Source organism: Heloderma suspectum, chromosome 3 (genome assembly GCF_057233095.1).
Source record: "Heloderma suspectum isolate Gila_16-S chromosome 3, 16-S_ref, whole genome shotgun sequence".
NCBI lineage: Eukaryota > Metazoa > Chordata > Lepidosauria > Squamata > Helodermatidae > Heloderma > Heloderma suspectum.
In genome coordinates, this window is record NC_139460.1 from 39,572,601 (window position 1) to 39,597,963 (window position 25,363).

The 25,363-nt window shown below is 45.3% G+C and overlaps 1 long non-coding RNA gene across 2 annotated transcripts in view; it reads left to right on the top strand.

Moving 5' to 3' along the window:
- Positions 1 to 746: 746 nt before the first annotated feature.
- LOC146349584 (uncharacterized) overlaps positions 747 to 25,363 on the top strand; it is a 65,391-nt gene continuing 40,774 nt past the window's right edge. For both annotated transcript variants that reach the window (XR_014788812.1, XR_014788813.1), the window contains exon 1: positions 747 to 860. This is a non-coding gene — a long non-coding RNA (uncharacterized LOC146349584). The remainder of the gene's footprint in view (positions 861 to 25,363) is intronic.

A 25,363-nucleotide genomic window follows, 5' to 3' on the forward strand; every position in this document is an offset into this window, starting at 1 on the left:
GGCTGAGGTGCAGTCACCCAATGCTATTCCCTGGAATTGACCCTGCAAGTATGAGTCGAACCACTTGAGAACAGTGTCTCCAACTCTCAACTCACGGAGGCAGTCCAAGAGGATGCCATGGTCAATGGTATCAAAAGCCGCTGAGAGATCAAGAAGAAGTAACTGGGTTGCGCTCCCCCTCTCCCAAAGAAGGTCATTCATCAGGGTGACCGAGGCTGATTTTGTCCCAAAACCGGGCCTGAATCCAGACTAGAATGGATCCTGATAATCACTTTCATTCAAGAGTGCCTGCAGCTGAGATGCCACCTCTCTTGAGCACTTTACTAAGGAACTGGGTGTTTGCGACCAGACAATAGTTAGAATAAATCTCTGGATCCAGGGAGGGTTGTCTTTCAGGAGCGGTTGCACCACTGCCTTCTTCAAGGCAGTAGGGACCACACCATCATGCAATGATGTGTTCATCACTCCCCTGATCCATCCAGTCAGCCCCCGTGGCTAGCTTGAATAAGCCATGAAGGGCAGTGGTCGAGACAGCATGTGGAAGGTCATTCAGATGTAAGTGTCTTGTCCCCCTAAGGAGCTGGTAGTTAGGTTTTCCTTACTTGTACCTATGTTTTCTTTATTCAGTTTTTTATCCTTCAGCTAGTTCGACTGAAGAGTTTGCTCGCTATTATTATGTGTTTAGTTTGTTTGTTTTGGAGGTATTCCCAGCTTTTGCCAGTTCCAGTCTGGCAAGTTGGGAGTTCCTCCCACAGGAGAGGAATCAAAGTTGCAAGCTGGCCCTGCCACCTTGCAACTTTGGGGCATCCCGAAGGATCTTTGAATGCCCTCCTTATTCTTCCCAGATCAGGGGATTTACGGTAAGAAAATTCCTGTTTTTTCTCACTGGCTGTAGAGACAAATTTTACAAATGATTGACAGACTTACATTTATTATCACAGGACTTGTTTTACATAAAATGGGTTCAGTCATGTGACCACAGTGCTTGAGTGGGGTTTGTATTAATACAGCTGAACAACAATGTTTGCTGTGGGGTTTGCATTAATGCCATGACAGGCACTACCATTAGGCAGAGTGAGGCAGCCACCCCAGGTGGCAGATGCTGAGGGGCACGAAATGGTGGCAAGGTTTTGGAGGACAGAGCTGTGTGTGCCATGCAGTCTGCCCTACAGCCCCTAAGTTAGCTTGCTGCCCTCAAGTGTGTTGGAGGATACTGTCCGATTTCCAGTATTGAGATAATATTCAACAGTCAGTCTGGCTGGTTTCTGTACAAGGAATGAGAGGCACCATCTTCTCCTTCACCTCAGGCAGCAAAATGCCTTGGGCCAGCCCTGATTAATGCAGCTTCACCACCATGTCATGTGCACTCTGTTTTAAAATCTGGGGTAACCTGTGAAGATATCCCACCATGCCTTCCCACATTTCTGTTGTTGTTATTATTAATGTGTTTATTTATTACATTTCTATACCGCCCAGTAGCCAAAGCTCTCTGGGCAGATTGCAGAAGTTAAAACATTAAAATACAATATATAGAGTATAAAAGCTGTTTACATAAAAGCACACAGACAATACACTAGGGGTGTATGAAACCCCACTTACCTCCATCCGCTGGGGTCCGTGGGAGCGGGGAGGCGATTCGTCCCTCTCCCCCGGAATCCTCCCTGGCCGGCTCCGCTCTGCGGCAAGGCTGCGGAGCCACCGGCTGGGGCCGGCCCCAGCCGGGCTGCAGCTGCAAATGGCAGCCACTATGCCAGCTGCCATTTGTGTCCCTGCCAAGCCGTGATAGGCTAAGTAAGTATCTATGTAGCCTATCACGGGTTGGCAGGGACGCAAATGGTGGCCGCAGCAGCCCGGCAGTGGCTGGAAGATCACCTGGAGCTGCTGCTGGAGCCGCCACTGCTGCCACCGCCACCGCCAGGTAGGTCTGTTCCGGGGGAGATTTCGGGGGGTGGCGGGGGGGTAGTCCATTCCACCACGGACTCCAGGAGGAATTCCATGGCGGAATTCTCCAACATCCCTACAATATACACAAACAACATTTAAATAAAAATGTTTAATCTGAAGAAATCATCCAGATGTGGTGAGAAATTGTGTGTGTGTGTGTGCGTGTGTGTATCTCTATCTATTGTGTGTGTGTGTGTGTGTGTGTGAGAGAGAGAGAGAGAGAGAGAGGGAGGGAGGGAGGGAGGGAGGGAGGGAGGGAGACTCAGCTTTAGTTGTTCGGTTGTGCTCCAAATTTGTCATTGACCTTTGCCCATATTTTGCTGAGCTGAGGAAGCAGAAAAACAAGGCCTTATCAGGGATGTCATCAGAACCAGACTGAGCATAGCAAGCATGTGGAGGATGAAGTGCTCCTAAGCAAGATAATTTTGGAAGCAGAAGACTCCATCAATCCATCTTTCATCTGTACTCTTCTAGCCTGTTGCAGATTGAGTATATTTCTTTAGTAGCGGAAACTGTGAGAAATTGGTGGGTGGGATGGGGAACCATGCCGAAGATAAGTTCTCAATCAAAAATTCAGTGGGAACAAACTACCCTGTTAGGCTTTCTGCATGTTCTACTTGTTCCTGCAAATGGAATTTTCCATTCCCAGGAAAAGCTGGCTGCTGATTTCAGTCAAAACAATAGAGGGAAGCTTGGAAATGGAAATGGTCAGTCCTAGTCATATTTACTCAGAAGTCAGTTTTGCTGCGTTCAAGGAGAATTTGCTGATTCCTAAGGAGTACAGCTGTAGGAAGGGACTGCCACACCTACTCCTTTTGTGAAGATAGGCCAGCAGTGTAGTGGAGGGGGAATGCAGGAAAGTGCAGCGCCGGGACTTTTTCCTTTTCTTTTTGTCCAGAGCAGGAGTGCTTCCATCATCTGCTGGATAATTGATAGGCCCCACCCCCACCCCCATGCTCTGCCCAGTGAATGAGGTGATAACAAGGCTTTCAAGTTTTACTGTCGCTTATGACAGATTAGCATAGAAGAAGTTGAAGTATGAGGGAAAAAAATAAGATGGATGCTTCTTTTTCTTTGAGGTTCCTACTTCATTCTAACAGTTTAAATGGTAATGCTTCTTTGCAGGATTGCTTGTGTTGCTGATTACAAGCTAAATGTTGCATTTCAGCTGACTGAAGATCTTTTGCTAAAACTCAATGGGTTCTACAAGTTGAACCTATGCAATCTGAAATAAGCACTACTGGGTTCAATGGGGCTTAGCTTCATAGGATACATAGGATTGCAGCCATGCTGATCCTAATCACGTGGGTAGTATGCTGTGCTTATACAAACACACACACAGTCATGTTGAGTTCCTGCAAAACAAAATTTACCACTCCACCGCTGCTGTTGGTCCATGTAAACAGTACAGCAATAACAGCAGGACTAATAAATCAAATCCCTGCATAGCTTTGCCTGACTATATACTACATTTCATTACAAAGTGGCCAAGCACCCCATGTACATACACACAAACACACATTAATCTTCTTAGAACTTTTGCATTGGATGTTTCCACCGGATAAGCACCCTGTGAGTACTACCACATTATGAATACCCAACAGTGTGCTCTGGTAGCTCATTTTGATGATATGAGCTGATGTTTGGAAGCATGCAACAGCTTTAAGATTAATGTGCTAATGTAATAGAATATCATGTAATACTAGGGTCGCATGGTCAGACACGTATGAAACATGACTGGGGCTGCAGTATCCTTCGAAAGCAGGAATGCTTCCCGTACTCCTAGATTTTAATGCTTGTGTGCTAAATTAGAAGTGTAGGAACAAAGTGTAGGTGTTCTGATGGATCAGACAAAAGGCCCCTCTAGTCCAGTATCCACAATCATCAGTCAGATACTTTGAGGCAATGTTCCAGCAGGGCATGCCCTGAAGGCAACAGCCTCTCCCACTGTTTCCCAGCAACTGGCATCCAGCCCTATACAAGCAGGAACCACCAGGATGTCTGAGAGTTCTTTCTCCTTTATCAACCTGCCCGGTTCTCAGGGTTCTCAGGGCTGGCCCTATAATGAGGCAGCCCAATGCAGGCACATCAGGAGGTAGAACAGAAAGAGTGGCGAATTGCTCGCCTCTTCTTGTTGCTGCCAGCTGCCTGGCGAGCGAGTGGCTGAGCAGGCAGGAGCTGGCTCTCCCCTCTCCTTGCCCAGCCGCTGGCTTGCTCCTGCTTGCCTGCTGGCCGGCCAAACCACCACACCTCCCTGCCCAGCCCACGGCCCGCCTACTCTGCTGCTGCTGCTTCTGGCGGTAGCGACTCTGTGCTGCTGCCGCGGCCCACCCACCCTGCTTGCATGGCCAGCTGGCCGCTTCCTTGCCCGCTCACTCTCACGCCCAGCTTGGATGCCAGCCACGGGGCTCCTGGGAGAGGCCGGCCAAACTTTCTCGAGAGGTCCCCACCCTCTCGCAAGAGTTTAGTTGATCTCTCCCAGGCACCCTGCGGCTGGGGCACAAGGCAGTCGTGAGATGCATGTGCAAGAGTGAGCGAGTGAGCAAGCGGGAGGGTGTGTGAGTGGCTGGGACCAGGGGGCCGGGCAGCCAAGTTGGGTGGGAGGGCAGGAAGCCGAGGCCACTGCAAGAAGAGAAGAAGCAGGGCAGTGGCAGTGGCTCGCTTGAGGCGGCAAGATGCCTGCCGGTCATCTTTGGCTGAGGTGCTCCTGGTGGTTTCACATGGGCCTAAGGTCCAGTTAGACACCACTTAGAATCCAGCTGTTAGTGTATTACTTCCTCTCTGAGGACTTTCTTACCCACTGTTTGGCATGCCTCAACATTGTTCTATTTTTGGTGTTTGCTGCAGATGCTTTTATTTAAACAAGCTTTCCCTGTTGGAATGTCCAGCCATGGTTTTATGGGTATAATTGCTAATATTTTAAGCACTTTTATCCTTTGTATTTTGTGATGGTTGTTTGCCATTTGGGAATTTCTTAGATGTAGACCGTTCTATAAATAAAAGCATAGATTTAGCTGTCATGGCTAATAGCTCTTGATGGACATATCCTTCATGAATTCATCGAATTCCCTTTTTAACGCTATCTAATGTAGTGGAAATCACCATATTGTTGTTGTTGTTCAGTCGTTCAGTCGTGTCCGACTCTTCGTGACCCCATGGACCATAGCACGCCAGGCCTTCCTGTCCTGTGCTCTCTCCCGGAGCGTGCTCAAGTTCATATTCATTGCATCCGTGATGCTATCTAGCCATCTCATCCTCTGCCGTCCCCTTCTCCTTTTGCCTTCAGTCTTTCCCAGCATCAGGGACTTTTCCAGGGAGTTTTCTCTTCACATTAGGTGGCCAAAATATTTGAGCTTCAGCTTCATTATCTGTCCTTCCAATGAGCACTCAGGGTTGATTTCCTTTAGGATGGACTGATTTGACCTCCTTGCAGTCCAGGGGACTCGTAAGAGTCTTCTCCAGCACCACAGTTCGAAAGCATCAATTCTTCGGCGCTCAGCCTTCCTTATAGTCCAGCTCTCACAGCCATACATTACTACTGGGAAAACCATAGCTTTGATTAGACGGACCTTTGTCGGCAAGGTGATGTCTCTGCTTCTTACTATGCTGTCTAGGTTGGCCATAGCTTTCCTCCCAAGGAGCAAGCGTCTTTTAATTTCATGGCTACAGTCACCGTCTGTGGTGATCTTGGAGCCCAAGAAAGTAAAATCTGTCACTGCTTCCATTTCTTCCCCTTCTATATGCCAGGAAGTGATGGGGCCAGATGCCATGATCTTCGTTTTGTTAATGTTGAGTTTCAAACCAGCTTTTGCACTCTCCTCTTTCACCCTCAACAAGAGGCTCTTGAGATCCTCTTCGCTTTCTGCCATTAGGGTGGTATCGTCTGCATATCGGAGGTAGTTGATAATTCTCCCAGCAATCTTAATTCCGACCTCTGATTCATCCAACCCGGCATTTCTCATGATGTACTCTGCATATAAGTTAAATAAGCAGGGTGACAATATGCAGCCTTGTCGTACTCCTTTCCCAATTTTGAACCACTCGGTTGTTCCATGTCTGGTTCTTACTGTTGCTTCTTGACCCTCGTACAGGTTTCTCAGGAGACAGGTAAGGTGGTCTGGTACTCCCATCACTTTAAGAATTTGCCACAGTTTGTTGTGATCCACACAATCAAAGGCTTTAGCGTAGTCAATGAAGCAGCAATAGACGTTTTTCTGGAATTCTCTTGCTTTCTCCATGATGCAGCGAATGTTGGCGATTTGATCTCTAGTTCCTCTGCCTCTTCGAAACCCAGCTTGTACTTCCGGTAGTTCTCGGTTCGCATACTGCTGAAGCCTAGCTTGTAGGATTTTGAGCATCACCTTGCTGGCATGTGAAATGAGCGCAATTGTGCGGTAGTTTGAACACTCTTTGGCATTGCCCTTCTTTGGAATTGGAATGTAAACTGACCTTTTCCAGTCTTGTGGCCACTGTTGAGTGTTCCAAATTTGTTGGCATATTGAATGCAGCACTTTAACAGCATCATCTTTTAGGATTTTAAATAGCTCGGCTGGAATACTGTCATCTCCGGTAGCTTTGTTGTTACTAATGCTTCCTAAGGCCCACTTGACTTCACTCTCTAGGATGTCCGGCTCAAGTTCAGTGACCGCACTATTATGGCTATCAGGGACATTCAGATCTTTCCTGTATAGTTCCTCTGTGTATTCTTGCCACCTCTTCTTAATCTCATCTGCTTCTGTTAGGTCCCTGCCTTCTTTGTCCTTTATCATGCCCGTCTTGGCACAAAACGTTCCCTTGAGATCTCCAATTTTCTTGAAGAGATCTCTAGTCTTCCCCATTCTGTTGTTTTCCTCGATTTCTTTGCATTGTTCATTTAAGAAGGCCTTCTTGTCTCTCCTTGCTATTCTCTGGAACTCTGCATTCAGTTGGGTATATCTTCCCCTTTCTCCCTTGCTTTTTGCTTCCCTTCTTTCGTGAGCTACTTGTAAAGCCTCATCAGACAGCCACTTGGCTTTCTTGCATTTCTTTTTCTTTGGGATGGATTGAGTTGCTGCCTCCTGAACAATGTTACGGACCTCCGTCCATAGTTCCTCAGGCACTCTGTCTATCAGGTCTAATCCCTGAAATCTATTCCTCACCTCCACTGTATATTCATCAGGGATATGATTTAGGTCATACCTGAATGGTTTAGTGGTTTTCCCGACGTTCTTCAATTTAAGCCGAAATGTTGCAAGAAGCAGCTCATGATCTGAGCCACAGTCAGCTCCAGGTCTTGTTTTTACTGACTGTATGGAGCTTCTCCATCTTTGGCTGCAAAGGACATAATCAATCTGATTTCGATATTGACCATCTGGTGACATCCATGTGTAGAGTCACCTCTTGTGCTGTTGGAAAAGAGTGTTTGCTATGATCAGCATGTTCTCTTGGCAAAACTCTATTAGCTTTTGTCCTGCTTCATTTTGTACACCAAGGCCATGCCTGCCTGTTATCCCGGTGATTTCTTGACTTCCTACTTTAGCATTCCAATCCCCTATGATGAAGAGGACATCTTTTTTTGGTGTTAGTTCTAGAAGGTGTTGTAGGTCTTCATAGAACCGATCAACCTCAGCGTCTCCGGCCTCAGTGGTTGAGGCATAGACTTGAATTACTGTGATGTTGAATGGTTTGCCTTGGATTCGTACTGAGATCATTCTATCATTTTTACGATTGTACCCCAGTACTGCTTTTCCCACCCTTTTGTTGACTATGAGTGCTACTCCATTTCTTCTAAGGGATTCTTGCCCACAATAGTAGATATGATGGTCACCTGAATTAAATTCGCCCATGCCTGTCCATTTTAGTTCGCTGATTCCCAAGATGTCGATGTTCAATCTTGCCATCTCATGTTTGACCACCTCCACCTTACCTTGATTCATTGATCTGACATTCCAGGTTCCTAAACAAAAATCACCATATCCTTGGCAATTAATGAATTGTCTGCTGTATGAAGTAGTACTTTCTTTTGTCTGTTCTAAATCTAGCCAGTCATTTTCAGTGGATGATGGCAACTTCTACTGTTATGGGAAGTGGAGAAAAAAAAAATCACTACCAACACTACCTTTTTATAAACCTCTATCATGTTCCCCCTGCCAAGTTGTTGTTTTCATAAGAAAGGTGCTCTAACCACATATTCATTTTGATTTTCCTCAGTGGTGTACTGGTAAATTTTGAAGTACAGGCACTCATCATGACATTCCCCATAGCCACGACCCCAAGTAGGGTCCCAAAATTCAGGCAATGCCATTAATCCATTTCAGCAAACCAGTTCTACCAGTTTTCATCTCCACCAGAAGAGGGTCTTTTGTAGAGCTAATGGCTCTTAATTGCCCATTGAAGACCAAGCCACCCCAAAATACTTTGCTTTACAATAGGGAACAATATAGTGTTGCTCAGAAAATTCATTTCCCCCTAGCTGCTGTGAGGATTGCAGCTAAGCTCAGAAGGAACGGGGAATCCTGAGGGGGTGGCAGATGACGTTAGGGTTCCTGCTAATCAAAAAGTGCCAACGTTATGTTCCTGCAAATCTTGGCCCCATAACATCACTGGTTGCCCACCCCCATTTTTCAGGATGGTCACTTCATGATCTAGGCCAGGGATGGGCAACTTGTGGGCCTCAAGATGTTGGTGGACTGGAACTCCTTTCAGCCCCAGCCAGCATAGCCAATGGTGAGGGATCATGGGAGTTGTAGTCCAACAACATCTGGAGAGTTGCAAGTTGCCCACTCCTGATTTAGACTCACAGTCCTCTCTCTTGAACCCAGGCATGTTGCACCAATGTTGTGTGTGTGCATGCCCACTTGTTGTTGTTCAGTCGTTCAGTCGTGTCCGACACTTCGTGACCCCATGGACCATAGCACGCCAGGCCTTCCTGTCCTGCGCTCTCTCCCGGAGCGTGCTCAGGTTCATATTCATTGCATCGGTGATGCTATCTAGCCATCTCATCCTCTGCCGTCCCCTTCTCCTTTTGCCTTCAGTCTTTCCCAGCATCAGGGTCTTTTCCAGAGAGTTTTCTCTTCGCATTGGTTGGCCAAAATATTTGAGCTTCAGCTTCAGTATCTGTCCTTCCAATGAGCACTCAGGGTTGATTTCCTTTAGGATTGACTGATTTGACTTCCTTGCAGTCCAGGGAACTCGTAAGAGTCTTCTCCAGCACCACAGTTCGAAAGCATCAATTCTTCGGCGCTCAGCCTTCCTTATAGTCCAGCTCTCACACCATACATTACTACTGGGAAAACCATAGCTTTGATTAGACGGACCTTTGTCAGCAAGGTGATGTCTCTGCTTCTGACTATGCTGTCTAGGTTTGCCATAGCTTTCCTCCCAAGGAGCAAGCGTCTTTTAATTTCATGGCTACAGTCACCGTCTGCAGTGATCTTGGAGCCCAAGAAAGTAAAATCTGTCACTGCTTCCATTTCTTCCCCTTCTATATGCCAGGAGCATATAGGGCCAGATGCCATGATCTTCGTTTTTTTAATGTTGAGTTTCAAACCAGCTTTTGCACTCTCCTCTTTCACCCTCAACAAGAGGCTCTTGAGATCCTCTTCGCTTTCTGCCATTAGGGTGGTATCATCTGTATATCTGAGGTTGTTGATAATTCTCCCGGCAATCTTAATTCCAACCTGTGATTCATCCAACCCGGCGTTTCTCATGATGTACTCTGCATATAAGTTAAATAAGCAGGGTGACAATATGCAGCCTTGTCGTACTCCTTTCCCAATTTTGAACCACTCGGTTGTTCCATGTCTGGTTCTTACTGTTGCTTCTTGACCCTCGTACAGGTTTCTCAGGAGACAGGTAAGGTGGTCTGGTACTCCCATCACTTTAAGAATTTGCCACAGTTTGTTGTGATCCACACAAAGTCTTTAGCGTAGTCAATGAAGCAGAAATAGACGTTTTTCTGGAATTCTCTTGCTTTCTCCATGATGCAGCGAATGTTGGCGATTTGATCTCTAGTTCCTCTGCCTCTTCTAAACCCAGCTTGTACTTCCGGTAGTTCTCGGTTCGCATACTGCTGAAGCCTAGCTTGTAGGATTTTGAGCATCACCTTGCTGGCATGTGAAATGAGCGCAATTGTGCGGTAGTTTGAACACTCTTTGGCGTTGCCCTTCTTTGGAATTGGAATGTAAACTGACCTTTTCCAGTCTTGCGGCCATTGTTGAGTGTTCCAAATTTGTTGGCATATTGAATGCAGCACTTTAACAGCATCATCTTTTAGGATTTTAAATAGCTCAGCTGGAATACTGTCATCTCCGCTAGCTTTGGTGTTAGTAATGCTTCCTAAGGCCCACTTGACTTCACTCTCTAGGATGTCCGGCTCAAGTTCAGTGACCGCACTATCATGGCTATCAGGGACATTCAGATCTTTCCTGTATAGTTCTTCTGTGTATTCTTTCCACCTCTTCTTAATCTCATCTGCTTCTGTTAGGTCCCTGCCTTCTTTGTCCTTTATCATGCCCATCTTGGCACAAAACGTTCCCTTGAGATCTCCGATTTTCTTGAAGAGATCTCTAGTCTTTCCCATTCTGTTGTTTTCCTCGATTTCTTTGCATTGTTCATTTAAGAAGGCCTTCTTATCTCTCCTTGCTATTCTCTGGAACTCTGCATTCAGTTGGATATATCTTTCCCTTTCTCCCTTGCTTTTCACTTCCCTTCTTTCCTCAGCTACTTGTAAAGCCTCCTCAGACAGCCACTTGGCTTTCTTGCATTTCTTTTTCTTTGGGATGGATTGAGTTGCTGCCTCCTGAACAATGTTACGGACTTCCGTCCATAGTTCCTCAGGCACTCTGTCTATCAGGTCTAATCCCTGAAATCTATTCCTCACCTTCACTGTATATTCATAAGGGATATGATTTAGGTCATACCTGAACGGTTTAGTGGTTTTCCCGACGTTCTTCAATTTAAGCTGAAATTTTGCAAGAAGCAGCTCATGATCTGAGCCACAGTCAGCTCCAGGTCTTGTTTTGACTGACTGTATAGAGCTTCTCCATCTTTGGCTGCAAAGGACATAATCAATCTGATTTCAATACTGACCATCTGGTGATGTCCATGGGTAGAGTCGTCTCTTGTGCTGTTGGAAAAGAGTGTTCGCTATGATCAGCGTGTTCTCTTGGCAAAACTCTATTAGCCTTTGTCCTGCTTCATTTTGTACACCAAAGCCATGTCTGCCTGTTATCCTAGTGATTTCTTGACTTCCTACTTTAGCATTCCAATCCCCTATGATGAAGAGGACATCTTTTTTTGGTGTTAGTTCTAGAAGGTGTTGTAGGTCTTCATAGAACCGATCAACCTCAGCTTCTTCGGCATCAGTGGTTGGGGCATAGACTTGAATTACTGTGATGTTGGATGGTTTGCCTTGGATTCGTACTGAGATCATTCTATCATTTTTAAGATTGTACCCCAGTACTGCTTTCCCCACCCTTTTGTTGACTATAAGTGCTACTCCATTTCTTCTAAGGGATTCTTGCCCACAATAGTAGATATGATGGTCACCTGAATTAAATTCGCCCATGCCTGTCCATTTTAGTTCGCTGATTCCCAAGATGTCGATGTTCAATCTTGCCATCTCATGTTTGACCACCTCCACCTTACCTTGATTCATTGATCTGACATTCCAGGTTCCTAAACAATATTGTTCTTTACAGCATCGGATTTTCTTTTCACCACCAGACACATCCACAGCTGAGTGTCCTTTCGGCTTTGGCCCAGCCGCTTCACTCTTTCTGGCGCTACTTGGAAATACCATCTGCTCTTCCCCAGTAGTATATTGGACACCTTCCGACCTGAGGGGCTGATCTTCCGGCATCATCTCTTTTAGCCTTGTGATACGTTCCATGGGGTTTTCTTGGCAAGAATATTGGAGTGGGTTGCCATTTCCTTCTCCAGTGGACCACATTTTGTCAGAACTCTCTGCCATGACCTGTCCGTCTTGGGTGGCCCTGCACGGCATAGCTTATGGCTTCACTGAGTTATGCAAGCCCCTTCGCCACAACAAGGCAGTGATCCATGAAGGAGTGTATGCCCACTTGCATACTCCAATTATAGCACCCCCTCCCCCAAAGGCCAGAAAGCCACCTCCTTGACCAGCTTTAGGGGCTAAACAATTTTACTGTTTAGGCAAGGTTTTTAGTTGTTTTTTTAAGTGTTGGGACAGGGACAACTGCTACTGTTGAATTTATATTGTTTAGTAAGTTTTTTTTTAGTGTTTCATGGTTTAAAAATATTTGAGTGCACCAGCTGTTTTCTAAAGAAAAGATTATGACTGTTACTAATACTACTGAGAGTAACAACAATATATAACCTGAACACCATCCTGGAAAGATGACTTGCACACAAATGCCAGGCATGACTAATCTTCAGCGGTAAGTTACATGTGCATCTTTAGCCAGTAGGATGGATGGCATCTGTTACTAGTAATTTCCCTGAAAGCCGATTCATTCATTATAATGTGAGCTTTAAAAACACATGACGCAATTACATTTTTCATTGCCTTAACTGCTTGAATTGCTTTAGTTCAAAGACAAGTACAAACAAATGGACAGACTTCCCCAATACACAAGAACATTTGAAGACCTTCTGTTCCAGTCAAGCTATCTCCTTTGCCTTGACCCACCAGTCAACCTGACTGTCATGCAGCATCAGCAGCCAAACAGTGCCAATCCAGCAATGTTGAAGCCAAAGAAAATGGCTAAAGATGCACTTCTTCATAATGTGATGTGCAAACTGTCAGACAAACAGACTGAGATGAACCAGCAGAAAGTGATGATAGGACCTCCAGACTACTACTGACAGTCTAGCTGTAGGTTACCATACCATGGGGCAGAGTCTGAAGGCACATGAGGCAGTCACCTTGCTGAAGCTAAGCATGTTTGGGTCTGGTCAGTGCTTGGAGGGGAGACCACCTGGGAACCACATGTAGTCACCTTGAGTTCTATGATGGAAGAAAGGTGGGATATAAATGTAATAAAATAAATAAATAAATAAAATACTGCTATGTCAAGTAAAGCCATGACAATCTCTGGATTGCTTACATTTGTGGTTGGTTAGTTGGCTGGTTAATTAATTAATTGGTTGTTTCTCATTTCTCAAGCTGAAGATGCTTACTCAAAGGACTTTGATGGTTAAGTTTCCCACTGAAAATTGGTGGTTCATGACTACTGAGCTAAGACGGGAGCCTGGAGAAACTATTGGGAGTTGAAATATAGCCAGGAAAAGATAAGCAGCTTTGTATTCTCTACAGCTGGCTGGAAGAAGTATCCTTGTGGAGTTCCAAGTGGTTGCTCTTTGGTTTTGGGGGAACTGATGCTACTTTTCAGATTTGCATTAGCTGTCCGGGTGCTTGCCTGTCCCCTATGCTCAATATGTATATTGTGGAAATAAGCAGATATCCCAGAAAAACCACCTGCTGTATGTCTCTAATACAATACACTCTCCTCACAAAAAGGCAGACTGTGTAGTGGCTGCTCTTAGCACTTCCTACCAGTTGGGGAAGTGCAGATCCCTACATTAAAACTTAACAAATTGTCCTGTGAAAAGGACTGTTCCATAGCGGATAGCTTACTTAATCTCTGAAACTACCAAATGTGCCTTGTGGAGAGGTTGAGATGATTCATCTTCTGTTTCTCATACGTCTTTTTAGATTCAGGGCTGAGTCCAGGAGTCTGTGAGCCGGAGTCTTCAGGGGGAGTGTAACCCCATCCAGCACAATTTGAGCCCTTATTCCCTGATCTCTCTTTTGACTAGCCAGGAGCACCTCTGTCTTGTCTGAATTAAGCTTCAATTTGTTCACCCACATCCAGCCTGTTACCAATATCAGACAATGATTTAGAACTAGAACAGCTTTCTTAGATTTAGATGGGAAGGAAAGATAGGGTTGGTGTCGTTAGTTTACTGGTGGCATTGAACCCCAAACCCTGGACAACTTCTCCAAGCAGTTTCATGCATACATTAAATAGCATGAGGGATAAGATGGAACCCTGAGGGACACTGATAGAACCAAAGAGGCACCATCTTAAAGTATTGGCAGCCATCTGAGGCAGCCTCCTACAGTGGAAAGTCCCAGAGGAAGATAGTCTTATCAACTGCCTTCTTGACACCGACAGTAACGGTCTGTTTCATATCAGGTACAGCCAGAGGAGCCCCTTGAGCCACTCCTGCAGCTGGTTAGAACCAGTTCCAGCTAGATCACTTCCTGCCCAGCTTGCGAGGACAGGTCAGCCATAGAGACATGTCAACTACGCATGCTTAATAAAGTTCATGAATATTATGTGGCCCACCCCGCATAGCTAATGAGGTCATTATACTGAATGTATATAAGTTGTATCAAAAACATCTAGGGTGCGGTTCTCCTTTGTGGTTTTAGCCGCGAGAATCCACCCGAACAGCGCTGTTTGTCTCCTGCCAAATAAAACTGCGTTGGACTGGATGTCAGAGTTCTGTGTGTCTCCAAGGGGATATTGGCATACCCCTCCTAGAGGGAACAAACTTAAACATAATTTGTACAACAACACTACAGGCCAATGGCCATGGCTTTGAGAAGGAATTCCCCAGCACCACCTTCTGAGATCGCCCCTCCAAGAAGGACTGGAGCCACCATAAAACGCTGCCAAGTTCCATCTCAGATAGATACATCAGAAGGATACCATGGTCAATGATATTGAAAGTCACCATGAGGCCCAGCTGAACCAAGAGGGACACACTCCCCCTGTCCAATTCCCAGCATAGATGGTTCACAAAGGTGTCCAAAGCAGCCTCTGTCCCATAACCAGGTCTGAAGCCAAACTGAAATGAATCTAGATAATCTGCCTCATCCAGAAATCTCTGGAGCTGAGAAGCCACCACACGCTCCAGCACCTTGCCCAGGAATGGAATGGTTGAAATGCCTCTCCTAAAGCTTAGTTACTGGCAGGAAGAATCATAGAGCTGGAAGGGGCCACTTAGGCCATCGAGATGGGAGTTGTAATAGCTCCATAGTTACCTTTGTGCTGTAGAAGCTGGTGGTTCTGCTGCTAAATCGAGGCCAGGCTGCAGGCCTTTGGGTAGGGCCCTTCTTGCCCACATCACTCAGGTGGCCCAGGCAGAAGAAAGGTACACAGCTTCAGAAGCCTTGTGGCCTTGACTGACACCATGTAATAAGATTGGGTCCATATTGTAAGGAGATAATATGGTGGTTTTATTAAATAGAGTTACAACAAGGAACAATTCTTTGCTGGTACTCCCTCAGCCAGTCCCAGCTCTAACCCCTTACCCCACTCTCTAGGGATCATCTCCAAATTCCCATCCCAATGTTTCTTATAAAGAAGTGTCTCTAAATTACTACAATTACTACAGAGTTCAACCTCTTGCTTAGTGCAAGAATCCAGTTTAAAGCATTCCTGACCAAGCTTTAAGCTAAAACATGCTGGTTGGTCCTGCCTACCACTGAGGGGTTCTTCGAAATGGAATGTAGCCCTCAGGCTGAAAGAGGTTCTGCACCCCTGCTGTATAGGACTGCATTGTTAAACGAGCACATCTCTATTTCTGACACATGTGAAAGGCATTAATGGGGATAGAGTGTAAAAGAGAAATCTGTATGTTGCAGCCAATGTATGTACTTGGGTTTAAACCTCATGTATGGAAATTCCTTATGGAGCTGGACTTCTAGAAAGCATAGCTCCTGCCCCCATGTACCTGCTGTTTTCCACGGCCAATTAGTTCCCATATTCCTTGCCTTGCCCCTGAAAAGAAATATTTGCAAATTGTGCAAATTGTGCCTAATTACTGAACCTAGTGTAGTAGCATATTTTCTAATTAAAATCTGGGATTTGTATGTGTGTGGAATTCTAGTCACCATGTTTGTGACCAGGGGCTGGATCCAGATTTAGTTATACAATGGGTTGCATCCAACGTTGCCCTTGTGCGGGTGGCCCAGGAACACCAGAGACAGCAAGTGTTCGGCCTCTACCGCTGGCAGCTGCAATGTAGCGCATCCGGGGCGAGCACCAAAATGAGCAGAAACGCGCATTTCTGGAAGGGGTATGACCTGCTCCTTCTGGAAACAACCATTTCTATGAGCCAGTTCCTGCACTTGCCCCTGGAAGTGCTACATTGTGGCCACCATTGGTAGACTCTGAGCACATCCCTAGAGTAGATCAATGGGACTTGATTTAATAATCACTAACTTAGGGAGCAATCCTATGGCCACTGAACAGTGGCTAGATGGCCATGGGATATGCTGCTTTCTGGGAACCGACCTTGGGGCCCGCACTCTGAGGTCATTTCCCAGAAAACCGACCTCCTCCATCGTTCGTGCTGCCTTGGAGGCAGCAGTGTGGAGAAGCCCCGTCCTCCGCACTCGGAAGAGGAACGCGGAGCGGCTGAAAAGGGGCGGGGCTGGGGGCATTCCGGGGCAGGGAGAGCAGATTTGCCTGTATGACACATCCTATGTGTTGTACAGCAGCGTCCTCTCCCACGCACCGCCCCCCTTGGCTAGACAGCCTAAAATGGCTGTCTAGCAGAAAAAGTAGGGCAGGAAAGGCGTGGAGGGAATGATTCCACCACCACCACCCCGTGCTTCTCCTGCCTTGCTTTGGATAGGTGGTCGCCCCCAAGTTTAGAGGCGGCCACCTATCCAGATAGGATTATGCCCTTAAACCCATTAATTTCAATGGTCCTACTGTAAGACTAAATTTGGATCCAATCTCTTGCACATCCTATTCTTATTTTTCTTCCTGCATAAATTGCAAGTGTAGTAACTGTTTTCAGATAGGATATATGAAACAGCACATTTCAAATTGAGTTGCAGAAATACATATAAAGTCCAGGCACCGAGTAATTACATGCATTCAAGAAGAGATGGAAGTATCTTTTTTTTTCTTCCCATGACAACAAAACATGGCTCTTAATATTCCATTTAAAAAACACCAACCCCCTTCATATTTTTCTCTTTAAAAATGTAACAGCTATTCTTAAATTAATTGCTCATTTTATTATAAAGTAATTTCTCCTCACGTCAGCTTTTCTCTTGCATTGTGACCTTCGTGTAGGGCCTTGATGTAAAATTCACTGACATCAGTGGAAAGATTCCTGGTAATGTTTTTCTTTCTTTCCATGGGCTTCGTGCCAGGCTCATGGTCTCAGAGAAGTGAGATGAAGCTTTTGAAAATAAAATAATTCCTGTGCAACGTGACACCTCCAGAGGCACGCAGGATGTTTTGAAATCTTCGTGAGGTCCTAGTCCTACCATATTCTGTCTATCATAGAATCATAGAATAGTAGGGTTGGAACTTGGAAGGGGCCTATAAGACCATCGAGTTCAACCTCCTGCTCAATGCAGGAATCCAAGTCAGAGCATCCCTGACAAGTGGCTGTCCAGCGTCACCTTGAATGCCGCCAGTGTGGGAGAACCCAGTACTTCCCTAGGTAATTGGTTCCATTGTTGTATTGCTCTAACTGTCAGGAAGTTTTTCCTGATGTTCAGCAGGAATCTGGCTTCCTGTAACTTGAGCCCATTATTCCATGTCCTGCACTCTGGGATAGTCGAGAAGAGATCCTGGCCTTCCTCTCTCTGACAATGTTTCAAGTACTTGAACTATCCTATCTCCCCTCAGTCTTCTCTTCTCAAGGCTAAACATGCCCAGTTCTTTCAGTCTCTCCTCATAGGGCTTTGTTTCCCGTCCCCTGATCATCTTTGTTGCCCTCCTCTGAACCCTCTCCAGTTTGTCTGCATCCTTCTGAAAGTGTGGTGCCCAGAACTGGACACAGTACTCCAGATGAGGCCTAACCTGTGCTAAGTAGAGGGGAACTAGTACTTCCTGGGATTTGGAAGCTATACTTCTATTAATGCGGCCCAAAATAGCATTTGCCTTTTTTGCATCCACATCACATTGTTGGCTCATATTCAGCTTGTGATCTACAACAATTCCAAGATCCTTCTCACTTGTAGTATTGTTGAGCCAATTATCTCTCATCTTGTAACTGTGCCTTTGGTTTCTTTTTCCTAGGTGCAGAACTTGGCATTTATCCCTATTCAATTTTCTCTGAAAAATGACTATGTTATTTCTGTTTCAGTGCCAGATTGATAGGTGACAGACCACCCAGGTTTGGTATGAGACTGAATAATATTAAACCCTACAGTTCTCACTAATACGGTATTCTTTGTATAAGTTTTGGTTTATGTATCTTATAATATAGAATCTGCCATTTAAAAATTAATTCAATTTTTACTTAAGTATGCTAAATGTACTCCAGCAAAGGAGATCATTACCTTGTCGTGGTGCTGGAGCTTGAGCACTTCAGTGACGTCATGAGCTAAACCGTGAAGGGACACCCAAGATGGGAAGGTCATGGCAGAGAGGTCAGACTAAATACGATCCCTGGGGAAGGAAACGGCAACCCACCCCAGTATTCTTGCCATGAAAACTAAATGGATCAGTACAACCAGAGATATGTTGGTATACCATTGGAAGATGGGACTCCCAGGTGGGAAGATGGTCAAAATGCTACTGAGGAGGAACAGAGGATAAGTTCAACTAGCACCAGATGTGATGATGCAGCTAGCTCAAAGCTGAAAGGACGGCTAGCAGCTGATGGTGCTGGTGGTGAATGATGAATTCAATGTTCTAAAGATCAGCACACCATAGGAACCTGGAATGTAAGATCTATGAGCCAGGGCAAATTGGATGTGGTTATTGGGGAGATGTCAAGATTAAATATAGACATTTTGGGTGTCAGTGAACTGAAATGGACTGGAATGGGCCACTTCACATCAAATGACCACCAGATCTACTACTGTGGACAAGAGGACCACAGAAGAAATGGAGTAGCCTTCATAATTAATAATAAAGTGGCGAAAGCAGTGCTTGGATACAATCCAAAAAATGATAGAATGATCTCAATTTGAATTCAGGGTAAGCCATTTAACATCACAGTGATCCAAATATACGCCCCAACCACAGATGCTGAAGAAGCAGAAGTAGATCAGTTCTATGAGGATCTGCAGCACCTACTGGATAGTACGCCCAAAAAAGATGTTATTTTCATTACAGGAGACTGGAATGCTAAGGTGGGTAGTCAAACAACACCTGGAATTACAGGCAAGCATGGTCTGGGAGAACAAAATGAAGCAGGACATAGGCTGATAGAATTTTGCCAAGACAACTCACAAACACTCTCTTCCAACAACCTAAAAGACGACTTTATACATGGACTTCACCAGACGATCGACACCGAAATCAGATTGACTACATCCTTTGTAGCCAATGGTGGCGGACATCTATGCAGTTGGTAAAAACAAGATCTGGAGCTGATTGTAGTTTAGATCATGAACTTATTATTGCACAATTTAGAATCAGACTAAAGAGAATAGGGAAGACCCACAGATCAGTTAGATATGAGCTCACCAATATTCCTCATGAATATGCAGTGGAGGTGAAGAATAGATTTAAGGGACTAGATTTAGTAGATAGGGTCCCGGAAGAACTATGGACAGAAGTTCGCGACATTGTTCAGGAGGCGGCAACAAAAAACGTCCCAAAGAAAAAGAAAACCAAGAAGGCAAGATGGCTGTCTGCTGAGACACTGAAAGCAGCCCAAGAAAGAAGGAAAGCAAAAGGCAACAGTGATAGGGGGAGGTATGCCCAATTAAATGCAAAATTCCAGAGGTTATCCAGAAGAGATAAGGAATTATTTTTAAACAAGCAATGTGCGGAAGTGGAAGAAGATAATAGAATAGGAAGGACAAGAGACCTCTTCCAGAAAATTAGAAACATCAGAGGTAAATTCCAGGCAAAAATGGGCATGATCAAAAACAAAGATGGCAAGGACCTAAAAGAAGCAGAAGAGATCAAGAAAAGGTGGCAAGAATATACGGAAGATCTGTATAGGAAGGATAATAATATGGGGAATAGATTTGATGGTGTGGTCAGTGAGCTAGAGCCAGGCATCCTGAAGAGTGAGGTTGAATGGGCCTTAAGAAGCATTGCTAATAACAAGGCAGCAGGAGACGACGGCATCCCAGCTGAACTGTTTAAAATCTTGCAAGATGATGCTGTCAAGGTGATGCATGCCATATGCCAGCAAATTTGGAAAACACAAGAATGGCCAACAGATTGGAAAAAATCAACCTATATCCCCATACCAAAAAAGGGAAGCACCAAGAATGTTCAAACTATCGAACAGTGGCACTTCTTTCACATGCCAGTAAGGTAATGCTCAAGATCTTGCAAGGTAGACTCCAGCAATTCATGGAATGAGAATTGCCAGATGTACAAGCTGGGTTTAGAAAAGGCAGAGGAACTAGAGACCAAATTGCCAATATCCGCTGCATAATGGAGAAATCCAGGGAGTTTCAGAAAAACATCTATTTCTGTTTTATTGACTATTCTAAAGCCTTTGACTGTGTGGATCATAACAAATTGTGGCAAGTTCTTGGTGGTATGGGGATACCAAGTCATCTTGTCTGCCTCCTGGGGAATCTGTATAACGACCAAGTAGCAACGGTAAGAACAGACCATGGAACAACGGACTGGTTTAAGATTGGGAAAGGAGTATGGCAGGGTTGTATACTCTCACCCTACCTATTCAACCTGTACGCAGAACACATCATGCGACGTGCTGGGCTTGATGAAGCCAAGGCTGGAGTTAAAATCGCTGGAAGAAACATTAACAATCTCAGATATGCAGATGATACCACTTTGATGGCTGAAAGTGAGGAGCAGCTGAGGAACCTTATGATGAAGGTGAAAGAAGAAAGTGCAAAAGCTGGGTTGCAGTCCAACCTCAAAAAAACCAAGATTATGGCAACCAGCTTGATTGATAACTGGCAAATAGAGGGAGAAAATGTGGAGGCAGTGACAGACTTTGTCTTTCTAGGCGCAAAGATTACTGCAGACGCTGACTGCAGCCAGGAAATCAGAAGACGTTTACTTTTGGGAGGAGAGCAATGATAAACCTTGATAAAATAGTTAAGAGCAGAGACATCACACTGAGAACAAAGGTCTGCATAGTTAAAGGAATGGTATTCCCCGTAGTAACCTATGGCTGAGAGAGCTGGACCATAAGGAAGGCTGAGCAAAGGAAGATAGATGCTTTTGAACTGTGGTGCTGGAGGAAAATTCTGAGAGTGCCTTGGACTGCAAGAAGATCAAACCAGTCCATACTCCAGGGAATAAAGCCAGACTGCTCACTTGAGGGAAGGATATTAAAGGCAAATCTGAAGTACTGTGGCCACATAATGAGAAGACAGGATACCCTGGAGAAGATGCTGATGCTGGGGAAAGTGGAAGGCAAAAGGAAGAGGGGCCGACCAAGGGCAAGATGGATGGATGACATTCTAGAGGTGACGGACTTGACCTTGGGGGAGCTGGGGGTGGCGACGGCCGACAGGAAGCTCTGGCGTGGGCTGGTCCATGAAGTCACAAAGAGTCGGAAGCGACTGACCGAATAAACAACAACAATGCTAAATGTAGAAATGGTGTGGGGCAGTGTTGACATTTAATTTGAATATATGTGTGCAGTAACTTCACCAAGTTTGCAGAAACTTTCTTTTTGTGTTTGCTGCATTTACGTCATCTTATGGCAACCATTTTGATCTCCTGTCCTTCCTCTTTCCTCGTCATGACAGCTTCATGGAATTGTTCTCCTACTTCTGTTCAAAGTAATAAATGCTTATTGTATTGACTACAGTTTTCTGTAGTCTTTAAGACAATGATTGTGACTAAGCCATGGCCAGCAAAATGCCTCTGACAATAGATTTTAATTATTCCCCACTAGTGATCATTTAATTTTGTTTGTGTTCATCTTTGTGATACTGCAGTGAAGGACGCCAGCTAAGTGAAGTTGTTACTGATTTCTTCACCGATGATACATCAGTCAAACAAAGCTTCATCTGTTTTAACTAGGGGGATGCAAGCTATTGTGCGCATGAAGTATGAAGACTCAGGCTGAACCCACATGTGATATGTATTTTTTTTTAAACCAAAAAGAGCCTAGAGAAGTTTTGACGACTGGCAGGAGAGAGGCTACATAACCCTATCACTGCCAACTGGGTTTCAGTTTAAAACTCACATCTCTCCCAAGTTGCTGTTTGTCTTGCAGCAGGGGAAATGATAGCAGATCCCAGTATCTTTTCCCCTACAGGGAGAAAAGCAGTTTGGGGACTGACTAGAAAAATGGCTGAAGGAGGCAAAATTAAACATCTCCTCTCCCCCGACCCTGGCCAGTCTTTCTCAAGATTGGAGGCTGCTTTGCTCCTGCAGTCCCCAGCTGAGTTGGGTGCCTCCTAGCTCAGAGATCAGAGATAACATGGGAATTCCTCTCCCCTACCTCCCCTCTAAGCTTCCAGGCCATTGGGCAGGGCTTGGAGAAGACAAAAAGCCATGGAGGAGACCCAATGTTCCATGGGCCGGATTAGGCACATCTACAGGCTCTGTTAGGCCTGCAGGCCAGATGTCCCCCCCCCCTCCAGGTGTATGTTATCTCTGACCTTATCCTGGATTGTATTATTGAATACAATACAATAACATGCTCACCTGGATTGTATTATTGAAACCTGGTTGGATGAAGGGGTGAGTGTGACCCCCTCCTAGATGTGTCCATTAGGTTATCAGGTGTAGGAAGAGGCATGACTAGAGCAGTAGGTGGGGAGGTGGGTAGCTGTGGTCCATAGGGATTCCATCTCCCTGGTCAGGTACCCTGTCCAATGATCAGCCAGTTTCAAGGGCCTGTTCCTAGTGTTAGGAATCCAAGACACGATAGGATTTTGTTAGTGTTCTGCTCATCTTCCTGCCCAACAGTTCCCCTTCCCAAATTGACAGCAGTGGTCTCTGAGATAACATTGAGGATCCTTAGGCTGAAGGTCTTGGTGGACATCAACCTTCACACCAAGGTCATCTTGTCTGAAGTTGCTCAGGATTTCATGGCTTTCATGACAACCATGGGTGTGTGTCAGTCCCAACAGATGTGGCAGAGCCCCTGTTCCATACCAGAACATGCTGAATCTGCTGTTCTGGTATGGAACAGGGGAAAGGATCAGTCGGTGGGAAAGCCAATGATGACTCCATTGTCATAGACAGATCATTACCTGATCAAGTTGGACCTTAACTGCCTGTAACCTTTGTAAGGGTGTAGGACCAGTTTGTATTGTCTGCCCCTGGAGATGAATGAATCCAGATGGTTTTCTGACCTCTCTAGAGGAGTTTCCTGTATTTCTACTGGCAGTCCTGCCAAGGTCTTGGTGACTGCTTGGAATGTGGGGATGATCTGGGCCATCAGTAGAATCACTCCCAGACATCCTTGATCAAATCATAGAACCAGATTGTCTCTCTGGTTTTCTGAACAGCTCAAGGTAATGAAACAATCGGGCCAACAAGTAGAGTGCCAGTGGCAGAAATTTTGTAGTTAATACCAGACACAAGTGACTGCCCATTACTGGTCCTATGTTGTAGCAATGATGGAGATGAAGAAGTTTTACTTCACCACCACAATTGCATCTGCACAATGCCAGCTAGCAGAGCTATTTCAGGTGGTGAGGGCCCTGCTTAATTATAGACCCTGGGGCGCAGAATGGGGAACCCTCAAAGACTGGCTGTGACCAGTTTCATTGCATTTTGTGGATAAAATTGCTCTCATCTGCACCAACTTGGTGCCACATTTTTAGCAGAGTCAGAGATGGATGCAGCTGCAACACTGGTACAATTGTTATGGATACTTTTCAGCTTGTGTAACCGGAGGACATGGAGAAGCTCCTTAGAGGACTGAGGCCTACTACTTGTATCCTAGAAACAATGAGGTGGTTTTCTGTTGTCTGAAAGCAGATGAAATACTTAATTCTGCTGATGTAGAAAACCTATAAGTTGTCAGGTTTGTGAAGCAGGGCACACCTGTTGAACATCTTCTGGCTTTGTACAAGTTTAGCAAACCTACTGTTGACACAATAAGTGATGATTTGCTCAAAGCTCTCTTTGACTGTGGATATAGGTCTTCTCAGATCATTGTGCAGTACTATGATGGTGCCAACATGATGTCAGGAAAATCTTGTGGGGTGCAAAGACACATGCAAGAACAAATAGGGAAAACAATTCCCTACATTCACAATTCTAATCAACAGCTGCATCTTGAAATTGCACAGGCTTGCTTACTGTTGACAGAAGTAGGCGAGGACAACTTTACAGACTAAATGGTTGTGTTATAAGTGAGCTACCTATTTTTTGTCTGCATGAGCACTGAGTCACAGGCCATACTTTTCATCCATACTTACCTTTTTCTCTCCAGCTTATGAAGTATAAGCTTGGATGAAAGGGACTGAGTGTATTCCATGACTACACTGCTAGGGTACATCTATACTGGGCTTTTACTCTGGGGCAGGTGCAAGTTGAGGTCCTTTGTGATAGATGATATAGTCACAACTTCGCAGCCATCCCTGGTTTTCACCCGGCAAATGTGGAGTTCCAAGGAGTCGTTTTACTGCAATTTTGGGGGGTTGTTGAGGGTTTGCCCATGGTTGCGGACCATCTGTTCCTTCCCCGAACCGACTTCACATTTTGCGGTGGGCATGTTGTAGGAGTGTGTAGTGCCTGCGTCACTCTGTGACGCCCCTTTACTCCCCCATCCCTTCGCAGCTGCGCAGTTACAGAGGCACAGAGAGGCGTTTTCATCTATTTAATCACACTTTCGCATAGTTTTGCAGTTTTATATTTTTGCAACAGTTGTGGACTCAGTACCCAAGGGCTGGGGGGCGGGGTATGGGGAAGGACCAACAGTGCTCCGGCCACCATTTCGGAGCGCTGGCTAGGCATGGAGCATTCACGCTTGTGAGTGCAAACCATCGCAAGAGTCTTGAGCTGGGGAACTGACAAACTGATGGTGTGGAAATGAAGGAGCACAAAACACCCAGTTTTTACCTAAAAAGGGATGGAAAGACACAGCAGAGCCCCTCAAATACAAAACAGCCACTGACGTGTCACACCCCCACACTCATGGGACTGCACAGCTGTGTATTTCAGTAAAATGGCAAAAAAAGAGAGGGCACAACGAGTCTGTAAGGGAAGCACGCAGTATATCACGAGTGTATCGCATGGCATGCTGACTTGAAGCCGCATTGCTGTGCAGTTGCAACCGGGGGCGGGGTCAAAGCGAAGCCATATAGATGGGGCCCTGAATTTATCATGTAGCAGGAATTCAGCTACTCTTTGCTTACTTTATTGTCATTCTTGGTCAATTTGTTCTTAAACAGACTGCAGGGTTTTGAAATCAGGTGAAGAATGATCTTATGGACTGTGAATGTTCATAACTTTTCCACAAGAGACATAAAGCCGTATTTCTTCTCTTATTTATGGCAACGCATTTCTATTGAAACTGGACTCAGTGGTGCAAGACATTGAACATGGCACATAAAATATAAACCAAA